At 36.6% G+C, this 9,171-nt stretch overlaps 9 non-coding genes across 9 annotated transcripts; all 9 read left to right on the top strand.

Moving 5' to 3' along the window:
* Positions 1-3,787: 3,787 nt before the first annotated feature.
* Positions 3,788-3,907, top strand: LOC128168394 (U5 spliceosomal RNA). Its single transcript, XR_008241335.1, has one exon. It is a non-coding gene; the product is annotated as a U5 spliceosomal RNA (small nuclear RNA).
* A 487-nt stretch (positions 3,908-4,394) lies between these two features.
* Positions 4,395-4,514, top strand: LOC128168455 (U5 spliceosomal RNA). The gene has a single exon (XR_008241392.1). It is a non-coding gene; the product is annotated as a U5 spliceosomal RNA (small nuclear RNA).
* A 493-nt stretch (positions 4,515-5,007) lies between these two features.
* LOC128168438 (U5 spliceosomal RNA) lies at positions 5,008-5,127 on the top strand. The gene has a single exon (XR_008241375.1). It is a non-coding gene; the product is annotated as a U5 spliceosomal RNA (small nuclear RNA).
* Positions 5,128-5,614: 487 nt separating this feature from the next.
* Positions 5,615-5,734, top strand: LOC128168433 (U5 spliceosomal RNA). Its single transcript, XR_008241370.1, has one exon. It is a non-coding gene; the product is annotated as a U5 spliceosomal RNA (small nuclear RNA).
* Positions 5,735-6,227: 493 nt separating this feature from the next.
* On the top strand, positions 6,228-6,347 carry LOC128168434 (U5 spliceosomal RNA). Its single transcript, XR_008241371.1, has one exon. It is a non-coding gene; the product is annotated as a U5 spliceosomal RNA (small nuclear RNA).
* Positions 6,348-6,834: 487 nt separating this feature from the next.
* On the top strand, positions 6,835-6,954 carry LOC128168435 (U5 spliceosomal RNA). The gene has a single exon (XR_008241372.1). It is a non-coding gene; the product is annotated as a U5 spliceosomal RNA (small nuclear RNA).
* A 493-nt stretch (positions 6,955-7,447) lies between these two features.
* On the top strand, positions 7,448-7,567 carry LOC128168441 (U5 spliceosomal RNA). The gene has a single exon (XR_008241378.1). It is a non-coding gene; the product is annotated as a U5 spliceosomal RNA (small nuclear RNA).
* A 487-nt stretch (positions 7,568-8,054) lies between these two features.
* On the top strand, positions 8,055-8,174 carry LOC128168436 (U5 spliceosomal RNA). The gene has a single exon (XR_008241373.1). It is a non-coding gene; the product is annotated as a U5 spliceosomal RNA (small nuclear RNA).
* A 487-nt stretch (positions 8,175-8,661) lies between these two features.
* LOC128168445 (U5 spliceosomal RNA) lies at positions 8,662-8,781 on the top strand. The gene has a single exon (XR_008241382.1). It is a non-coding gene; the product is annotated as a U5 spliceosomal RNA (small nuclear RNA).
* The last annotated feature ends 390 nt before the right edge of the window (positions 8,782-9,171 follow it).

The raw sequence follows: 9,171 nt of genomic DNA on the forward strand, positions 1-9,171 counted from the left end.
TGTTTAACTTCTAAGCATTTAATCATTGGAGGTGATTTTAATTGTATTGTTAACCCCAATATTGATAAAATTGGTGGTAAAGTTACTTATGGTACAACAGGAAATGAACAAATTCAAGAAATTGTCAAAGATTTTCAGCTATTAGATTGTTTTAGAATATTGAATCCAGATGAGGTTAATGTAACTTTTACCTCCAGTAAAGTGGGGTGTAAATTAGATAGGTTTTACATCACAAAATATCTATGTAATGATGTAGTTGTTTGTAAAAATGTACCGTTTGGTAACAGTGATCATGATGCTGTATATTTACATTTAAATGTGTCAGGTGACATCACGTTTGGCTCTGGATACTGGAAATTTAATAACTCTTTATTGCAAGATAAGACATTTGTTAAAGAATTTACCAAGTACTTTTCCGATTTAATAGACGGTATGGAAATTTATCTTGAAATATGGGATCATTTGAAAGAACAAATTAAAAACTTTACTATATATTATTGTAAGAAAAAAGCCAAAGTCAAACGTGATCTATTGAAAGTATTAGAAAAGTCATATTATCGTCTGCAATATTTTGAACGAAAAAATCCTGGTCAGTTTATCGATAGAATAAGCGAAATAAAAAAACAAATCAAAGAGTTACAAAATCAAAATGACATTGGCTCAAAAATACGGTCTAGAGCAGAAAATTTAATCAATCAAGAAAAACCATCCAAATTTTTTTATCAGCAGGAAATAAAGAGGGCCAAGCAAAAAACTATTACCAAAATTACCACAGAGTCCTCTACATGTGTTAAATCTGGCGATATTTTAGACGCATTTACAGATTTCTATTCAAAATTGTATACGGACGAGGCAGTTGATCAGGACATTGTTGACTTGTTTTTAAAATCTTTACCAAAGTTACGTAATGATGTTTCGGCACAGTGTGAGGGCCCTATAACAAAAGAAGAGTTATTGTTGGCACTTCGAGACATGGAAAACAATAAATCACCTGGCTCAGATGGTCTTACAAAAGAATTTTATAGTACGTTTAGCTCTATACTTCTTGATCCTTTAGTACATGTGGCAAATTTAGCTTTTAAGGAAGGACATTTATCTGATACTCAAAAAATTGGTTACATTACATTGCTTTGTAAAGATCCTGATAATAGCACTGATGTCAAGAATTATAGACCTATTTCCCTGCTTAATTGTGATTACAAATTAATATCCAAAACAATTACTAATAGAGTAAAAAAAGTTTTAGAATTTATCATTAATCCTGATCAAACTTGCGCCGTTCCAGGACGAACCTTTTTTAATAATTTACATCTTATGAGGAACATTATAGATTACTGTGAGCAAAAACAGTTACCGCTAGCTTTCATTTCTTTAGACCAGGAGAAGGCTTTTGATCGAGTTAATTACGATTTTTTATTTCAAACTCTTTCGGCTTTCAATTTCGGACCTTCTCTGATTCATTGGATCAAGACACTATATACAGAGGTACGTTCCTCAATCATTGTGAATAATCATATTTCAGATTCATTCTTATTACATAGAGGGGTGCGTCAAGGGTGTAGCTTAAGCCCTTTGTTATATGTTTTGATTTTAGAACCGTTCGCCAGAAAAATACGAGAAGACACACAAATTTCAGGTATTAAACTACCAGGCACTTCAGAAATGGCTAAGTTATCTTTGTATGCAGACGATAGCCTGGCTATTTGCACTTGTGATGTCTCTATACGGCGTGTACTTTACTGGTGCAGGTTGTATGGAGGTGCGTCTGGGGCAAAACTTAATCTTAAGAAAACTAAAGGTGTTTGGCTGGGCAAATGGAAATCTCGCTCAGATCATCCTTTTGGAATATCCTGGGTCGAAAACTGTACATTATTAGGAATAAAATTTGGAAATAATGTTACACCAGATGATATTTGGCAACCTATTCTCTCTAAATTTTTAAAAATTCTCATTATTTGGAAACAACGTCATTTGTCTTTTGTTGAGAAATCTATTGTAGTGAAAATGTTGGCATGTGGTAATATTGTTTATACTGGTTCTGTTTATGTTTTACCTCAACATTATTTAAAACAATTCGAAAGAGCCATTTTTAAATTTTTGTGGCCCACCAATGTAGAACCTTTGAAAAGGACTGTATGTTACAATTACAAGGAAAACGGTGGTTTGGATATTGTTCACATTTATGTAAAATTACAGTCCTTACGTTTGAAACATTTGCAAAACATTATTATGAATAATGAATCAAAATACGTTTATTTTTCTGTATATTGGATAGGTTTAAGTTTAAGACAATATCAACCTCTTTTTGCAAGCAATAATAGGCCTCATTCTGAATATGTTCCTGAATTTTATAGAACCTGTTTGAAGGATTTGAAAACTCTGTTAGAAATCAAGAGTGATAATTATTCTGGAATTTTTGGTAATTTTTCAACAAAACAATTGTATAGAATTATGTTAGAACTTGTTGTTACTGTGCCAAGAGTAGAAAGAATTTTTCCGAGTATAGATTTCAAACTTGTCTTTGAAAGACTCCACAATGATTTTATGGACAGATTTATAAGAGATGTAATGTTCAGAATCATTCATGAAATCATTCCTGTATCTTACTTTATGAATAATATTGGGTACTACAAAAGTAACAAATGTATTCTATGTGACAATCGTAATGAAACTATTCCACATCTCTTTTATGAATGCGAGTTTGTAAAACCTCTTATTACGTTAGTGAAAAACTGGTTGAATGTGCTGTCAAACAATCAATTTAAACATTTTAACATATCTCACATAAGGTTCCATATTTTTCCTTACCATATTTCCAGTAAGAAAATAGAATCCATGTGTTTATTTTTGATTTCATTGATGTGCTATGTTATTTGGAATACAGGTTGTATAACCAAGTTTCAACGTAAAAAAATAACATCTAATGGTATGATAATGATGTACATTAATCATTTGGTTCAAAGAATACAAGCAGATTTTCAAAGATTTCATAATGATGTATTTGAAAGTTACTGGTGTAATCAACATTTATTTTGTCAAATTATCAATGGAAAATTAGAACTCAATATTAGTATCTAGGCACATTATGTGAATAGTACATTTAGTCGCTTGTTTGCCTGTTAAAACTGTTACAATTGTTATTGTTTACATACTGTTATGTATATGAATTCTGAAATAAAGTTATTTTAATAAAAAAAAAAAAAAAAAAAAAAAAAAAAAAAAAAAAAAAAAGATTTCCGTGGAGAGGAACATCTAATGAGTCTATAGACTTATTTTTCCAACCCTGATTTCATTCAGGGTCAAAACGAACTCAAAATGTAAGACATGTCACACCATGCAACGATTGGGTTGAATTGTGTATGCGTCATTGAGATCACATATGACAGTTTCGCACAGAGTGAAAACACAGTTCTAAGTCAAGGTTCGGAGAGGTACAAGAGCTGCACGTCTTGTATAAGTATATGCCACCCCAAAAACATCAGCACAGAAACTGCTGCAAAGAGGACTTTCCGGAATCGGAGTTTTGTCTTGAATGAACTGAGTTGTCGCCCTTGATGATGACAAATTTCAAAGATTTGAGGCCGCAATGAGTCTGTTTCAGAACTTGGCACAGAATGAGCTTTGACCATACAATTCAACAAAATTCATGCTTTGCTTACCTTTGGAACATTATGGTTGAAAAGTGCTTACGCCTGCATGCATTGAGAGAACCAGTAGGAGACAAGCTTGAACACTCACAAATGTTTCAAAAAGAAATACTCAAGTATGATACAATGCCTTGTACAATTCACTCTGGTTTCTCTTCAATCCACGTTTAAATCTTTCGCCTTTTACTAAAGATATCCGTAGAGAGGAACATCTAATGAGTCTATAGACTTATTTTTCCAACCCTGATTTCATTCAGGGTCAAAACGAACTCAAAATGTAAGACATGTCACACCATGCAACGATTGGGTTGAATTGTGTATGCGTCATTGAGATCACATATGACAGTTTCGCACAGAGTGAAAACACAGTTCTAAGTCAAGGTTCGGAGAGGTACAAGAGCTGCACGTCTTGTATAAGTATATGCCACCCCAAACACATCAGCACAGAAACTGCTGCAAAGAGGACTTTCCGGAATCGGATTTTTGTCTTGAATGAACTGAGTTGTCGCCCTTGATGATGACAAATTTCAAAGATTTGAGGCCGCAGTGAGTCTGTTTCAGAACTTGGCACAGAATGAGCTTTGACCATACAATTCAACAAAATTCATGCTTTGCTTACCTTTGGAACATTATGGTTGAAAAGTGCTTACGCCTGCATGCATTGAGAGAACCAGTAGGAGACAAGCTTGAACACTCACAAATGTTTCAAAAAGAAATACTCAAGTATGATACAATGTCTTGTACAATTCACTCTGGTTTCTCTTCAATCCACGTTTAAATCTTTCGCCTTTTACTAAAGATTTCTGTGGAGGGGAACATCTAATGAGTCTATAGACTTATTTTTCCAACCCTGATTTCATTCAGGGTCAAAACGAACTCAAAATGTAAGACATGTCACACCATGCAATTGCAACGATTGGTTTGAATTGTGTATGCAACATTGAGATCACATGTGACAGTTTCGCACAGAGTGAAAACACAGTTCTAAGTCAAGGTTCGGAGAGGTACAAGAGCTGCACGTCTTGTATAAGTATATGCCACCCCAAACACATCAGCACAGAAACTGCTGCAAAGAGGACTTTCCGGAATCGGAGTTTTGTCTTGAATGAACTGAGTTGTCGCCCTTGATGATGACAAATTTCAAAGATTTGAGGCCGCAATGAGTCTGTTTCAGAACTTGGCACAGAATGAGCTTTGACCATACAATTCAACAAAATTCATGCTTTGCTTACCTTTGGAACATTATGGTTGAAAAGTGCTTACGCCTGCATGCATTGAGAGAACCAGTAGGAGACAAGCTTGAACACTCACAAATGTTTCAAAAAGAAATACTCAAGTATGATACAATGCTTTGTACAATTCACTCTGGTTTCTCTTCAATCCTCGTTTAAATCTTTCGCCTTTTACTAAAGATTTCCGTGGAGGGGAACATCTAATGAGTCTATAGACTTATTTTTCCAACCCTGATTTCATTCAGGGTCAAAACGAACTCAAAATGTAAGACATGTCACACCATGCAACGATTGGGTTGAATTGTGTATGCGTCATTGAGATCACATATGACAGTTTCGCACAGAGTGAAAACACAGTTCTAAGTCAAGGTTCGGAGAGGTACAAGAGCTGCACGTCTTGTATAAGTATATGCCACCCCAAAAACATCAGCACAGAAACTGCTGCAAAGAGGACTTTCCGGAATCGGAGTTTTGTCTTGAATGAACTGAGTTGTCGCCCTTGATGATGACAAATTTCAAAGATTTGAGGCCGCAATGAGTCTGTTTCAGAACTTGGCACAGAATGAGCTTTGACCATACAATTCAACAAAATTCATGCTTTGCTTACCTTTGGAACATTATGGTTGAAAAGTGCTTACGCCTGCATGCATTGAGAGAACCAGTAGGAGACAAGCTTGAACACTCACAAATGTTTCAAAAAGAAATACTCAAGTATGATACAATGCCTTGTACAATTCACTCTGGTTTCTCTTCAATCCACGTTTAAATCTTTCGCCTTTTACTAAAGATTTCCGTGGAGAGGAACATCTAATGAGTCTATAGACTTATTTTTCCAACCCTGATTTCATTCAGGGTCAAAACGAACTCAAAATGTAAGACATGTCACACCATGCAATTGCAACGATTGGTTTGAATTGTGTATGCGACATTGAGTTCACATGTGACAGTTTCGCACAAAGTGAAAACACAGTTCTAAGTCAAGGTTCGGAGAGGTACAAGAGCTGCACGTCTTGTATAAGTATATGCCACCCCAATAACATCAGCACAGAAACTGCTGCAAAGAGGACTTTCCGGAATCGGAGTTTTGTCTTGAATGAACTGAGTTGTCGCCCATGATGATGACAAATTTCAAAGATTTGAGGCCGCAATGAGTCTGTTTCAGAACTTGGCACAGAATGAGCTTTGACCATACAATTCAACAAAATTCATGCTTTGCTTACCTTTGGAACATTATGGTTGAAAAGTGCTTACGCCTGCATGCATTGAGAGAACCAGTAGGAGACAAGCTTGAACACTCACAAATGTTTCAAAAAGAAACACTCAAGTATGATACAATGCCTTGTACAATTCACTCTGGTTTCTCTTCAATCCACGTTTAAATCTTTCGCCTTTTACTAAAGATTTCCGTGGAGAGGAACATCTAATGAGTCTATAGACTTATTTTTCCAACCCTGATTTCATTCAGGGTCAAAACGAACTCAAAATGTAAGACATGTCACACCATGCAACGATTGGGTTGAATTGTGTATGCGTCATTGAGATCACATATGACAGTTTCGCACAGAGTGAAAACACAGTTCTAAGTCAAGGTTCGGAGAGGTACAAGAGCTGCACGTCTTGTATAAGTATATGCCACCCCAAAAACATCAGCACAGAAACTGCTGCAAAGAGGACTTTCCGGAATCGGAGTTTTGTCTTGAATGAACTGAGTTGTCGCCCTTGATGATGACAAATTTCAAAGATTTGAGGCCGCAATGAGTCTGTTTCAGAACTTGGCACAGAATGAGCTTTGACCATACAATTCAACAAAATTCATGCTTTGCTTACCTTTGGAACATTATGGTTGAAAAGTGCTTACGCCTGCATGCATTGAGAGAACCAGTAGGAGACAAGCTTGAACACTCACAAATGTTTCAAAAAGAAATACTCAAGTATGATACAATGCCTTGTACAATTCACTCTGGTTTCTCTTCAATCCACGTTTAAATCTTTCGCCTTTTACTAAAGATTTCCGTGGAGAGGAACATCTAATGAGTCTATAGACTTATTTTTCCAACCCTGATTTCATTCAGGGTCAAAACGAACTCAAAATGTAAGACATGTCACACCATGCAATTGCAACGATTGGGTTAAATTGTGTATGCGACATTGAGATCACATGTGACAGTTTCGCACAGAGTGAAAACACAGTTCTAAGTCAAGGTTCGGAGAGGTACAAGAGCTGCACGTCTTGTATAAGTATATGCCACCCCAATAACATCAGCACAGAAACTGCTGCAAAGAGGACTTTCCGGAATCGGAGTTTTGTCTTGAATGAACTGAGTTGTCGCCCATGATGATGACAAATTTCAAAGATTTGAGGCCGCAATGAGTCTGTTTCAGAACTTGGCACAGAATGAGCTTTGACCATACAATTCAACAAAATTCATGCTTTGCTTACCTTTGGAACATTATGGTTGAAAAGTGCTTACGCCTGCATGCATTGAGAGAACCAGTAGGAGACAAGCTTGAACACTCACAAATGTTTCAAAAAGAAACACTCAAGTATGATACAATGCCTTGTACAATTCACTCTGGTTTCTCTTCAATCCACGTTTAAATCTTTCGCCTTTTACTAAAGATTTCCGTGGAGGGGAACATCTAATGAGTCTATAGACTTATTTTTCCAACCCTGATTTCATTCAGGGTCAAAACGAACTCAAAATGTAAGACATGTCACACCATGCAACGATTGGGTTGAATTGTGTATGCGACATTGAGATCACATATGACAGTTTCGCACAGAGTGAAAACACAGTTCTAAGTCAAGGTTCGGAGAGGTACAAGAGCTGCACGTCTTGTATAAGTATATGCCACCCCAAAAACATCAGCACAGAAACTGCTGCAAAGAGGACTTTCCGGAATCGGATTTTTGTCTTGAATGAACTGAGTTGTCGCCCTTGATGATGACAAATTTCAAAGATTTGAGGCCGCAATGAGTCTGTTTCAAAACTTGGCACAGAATGAGCTTTGACCATACAATTCAACAAAATTCATGCTTTGCTTACCTTTGGAACATTATGGTTGAAAAGTGCTTACGCCTGCATGCATTGAGAGAACCAGTAGGAGACAAGCTTGAACACTCACAAATGTTTCAAAAAGAAATACTCAAGTATGATACAATGCTTTGTACAATTCACTCTGGTTTCTCTTCAATCCACGTTTAAATCTTTCGCCTTTTACTAAAGATTTCCGTGGAGAGGAACATCTAATGAGTCTATAGACTTATTTTTCCAACCCTGATTTCATTCAGGGTCAAAACGAACTCAAAATGTAAGACATGTCACACCATGCAACGATTGGGTTGAATTGTGTATGTGTCATTGAGATCACATATGACAGTTTTGCACAGAGTGAAAACACAGTTCTAAGTCAAGGTTCGGAGAGGTACAAGAGCTGCACGTCTTGTATAAGTATATGCCACCCCCAAAACATCAGCACAGAAACTGCTGCAAAGAGGACTTTCCGGAATCGGAGTTTTGTCTTGAATGAACTGAGTTGTCGCCCTTGATGATGACAAATTTCAAAGATTTGAGGCCGCAATGAGTCTGTTTCAGAACTTGGCACAGAATGAGCTTTGACCATACAATTCAACAAAATTCATGCTTTGCTTACCTTTGGAACATTATGGTTGAAAAGTGCTTACGCCTGCATGCATTGAGAGAACCAGTAGGAGACAAGCTTGAACACTCACAAATGTTTCAAAAAGAAATACTCAAGTATGATACAATGCTTTGTACAATTCACTCTGGTTTCTCTTCAATCCTCGTTTAGATCTTTCGCCTTTTACTAAAGATTTCCGTGGAGAGGAACATCTAATGAGTCTATAGACTTATTTTTCCAACCCTGATTTCATTCAGGGTCAAAACGAACTCAAAATGTAAGACATGTCACACCATGCAATTGCAACGATTGGGTTAAATTGTGTATGCGACATTGAGATCACAAGTGACAGTTTCGCACAGAGTGAAAACACAGTTCTAAGTCAAGGTTCGGAGAGGTAAGAGAGCTGCACGTCTTGTATAAGTATATGCCACCCCAATAACATCAGCACAGAAACTGCTGCAAAGAGGACTTTCCGGAATCGGATTTTTGTCTTGAATGAACTGAGTTGTCGCCCTTGATGATGACAAATTTCAAAGATTTGAGGCCGCAATGAGTCTGTTTCAGAACTTGGCACAGAATGAGCTTTGACCATACAATTCAACAAAATTCATGCTTTGCTTACCTTTGGAACATTATGGTTGAAAAGT

The sequence above is a fragment of the Crassostrea angulata genome, chromosome 10, assembly GCF_025612915.1.
Source record: "Crassostrea angulata isolate pt1a10 chromosome 10, ASM2561291v2, whole genome shotgun sequence".
In the NCBI taxonomy this organism is placed as follows: domain Eukaryota; kingdom Metazoa; phylum Mollusca; class Bivalvia; order Ostreida; family Ostreidae; genus Magallana; species Magallana angulata.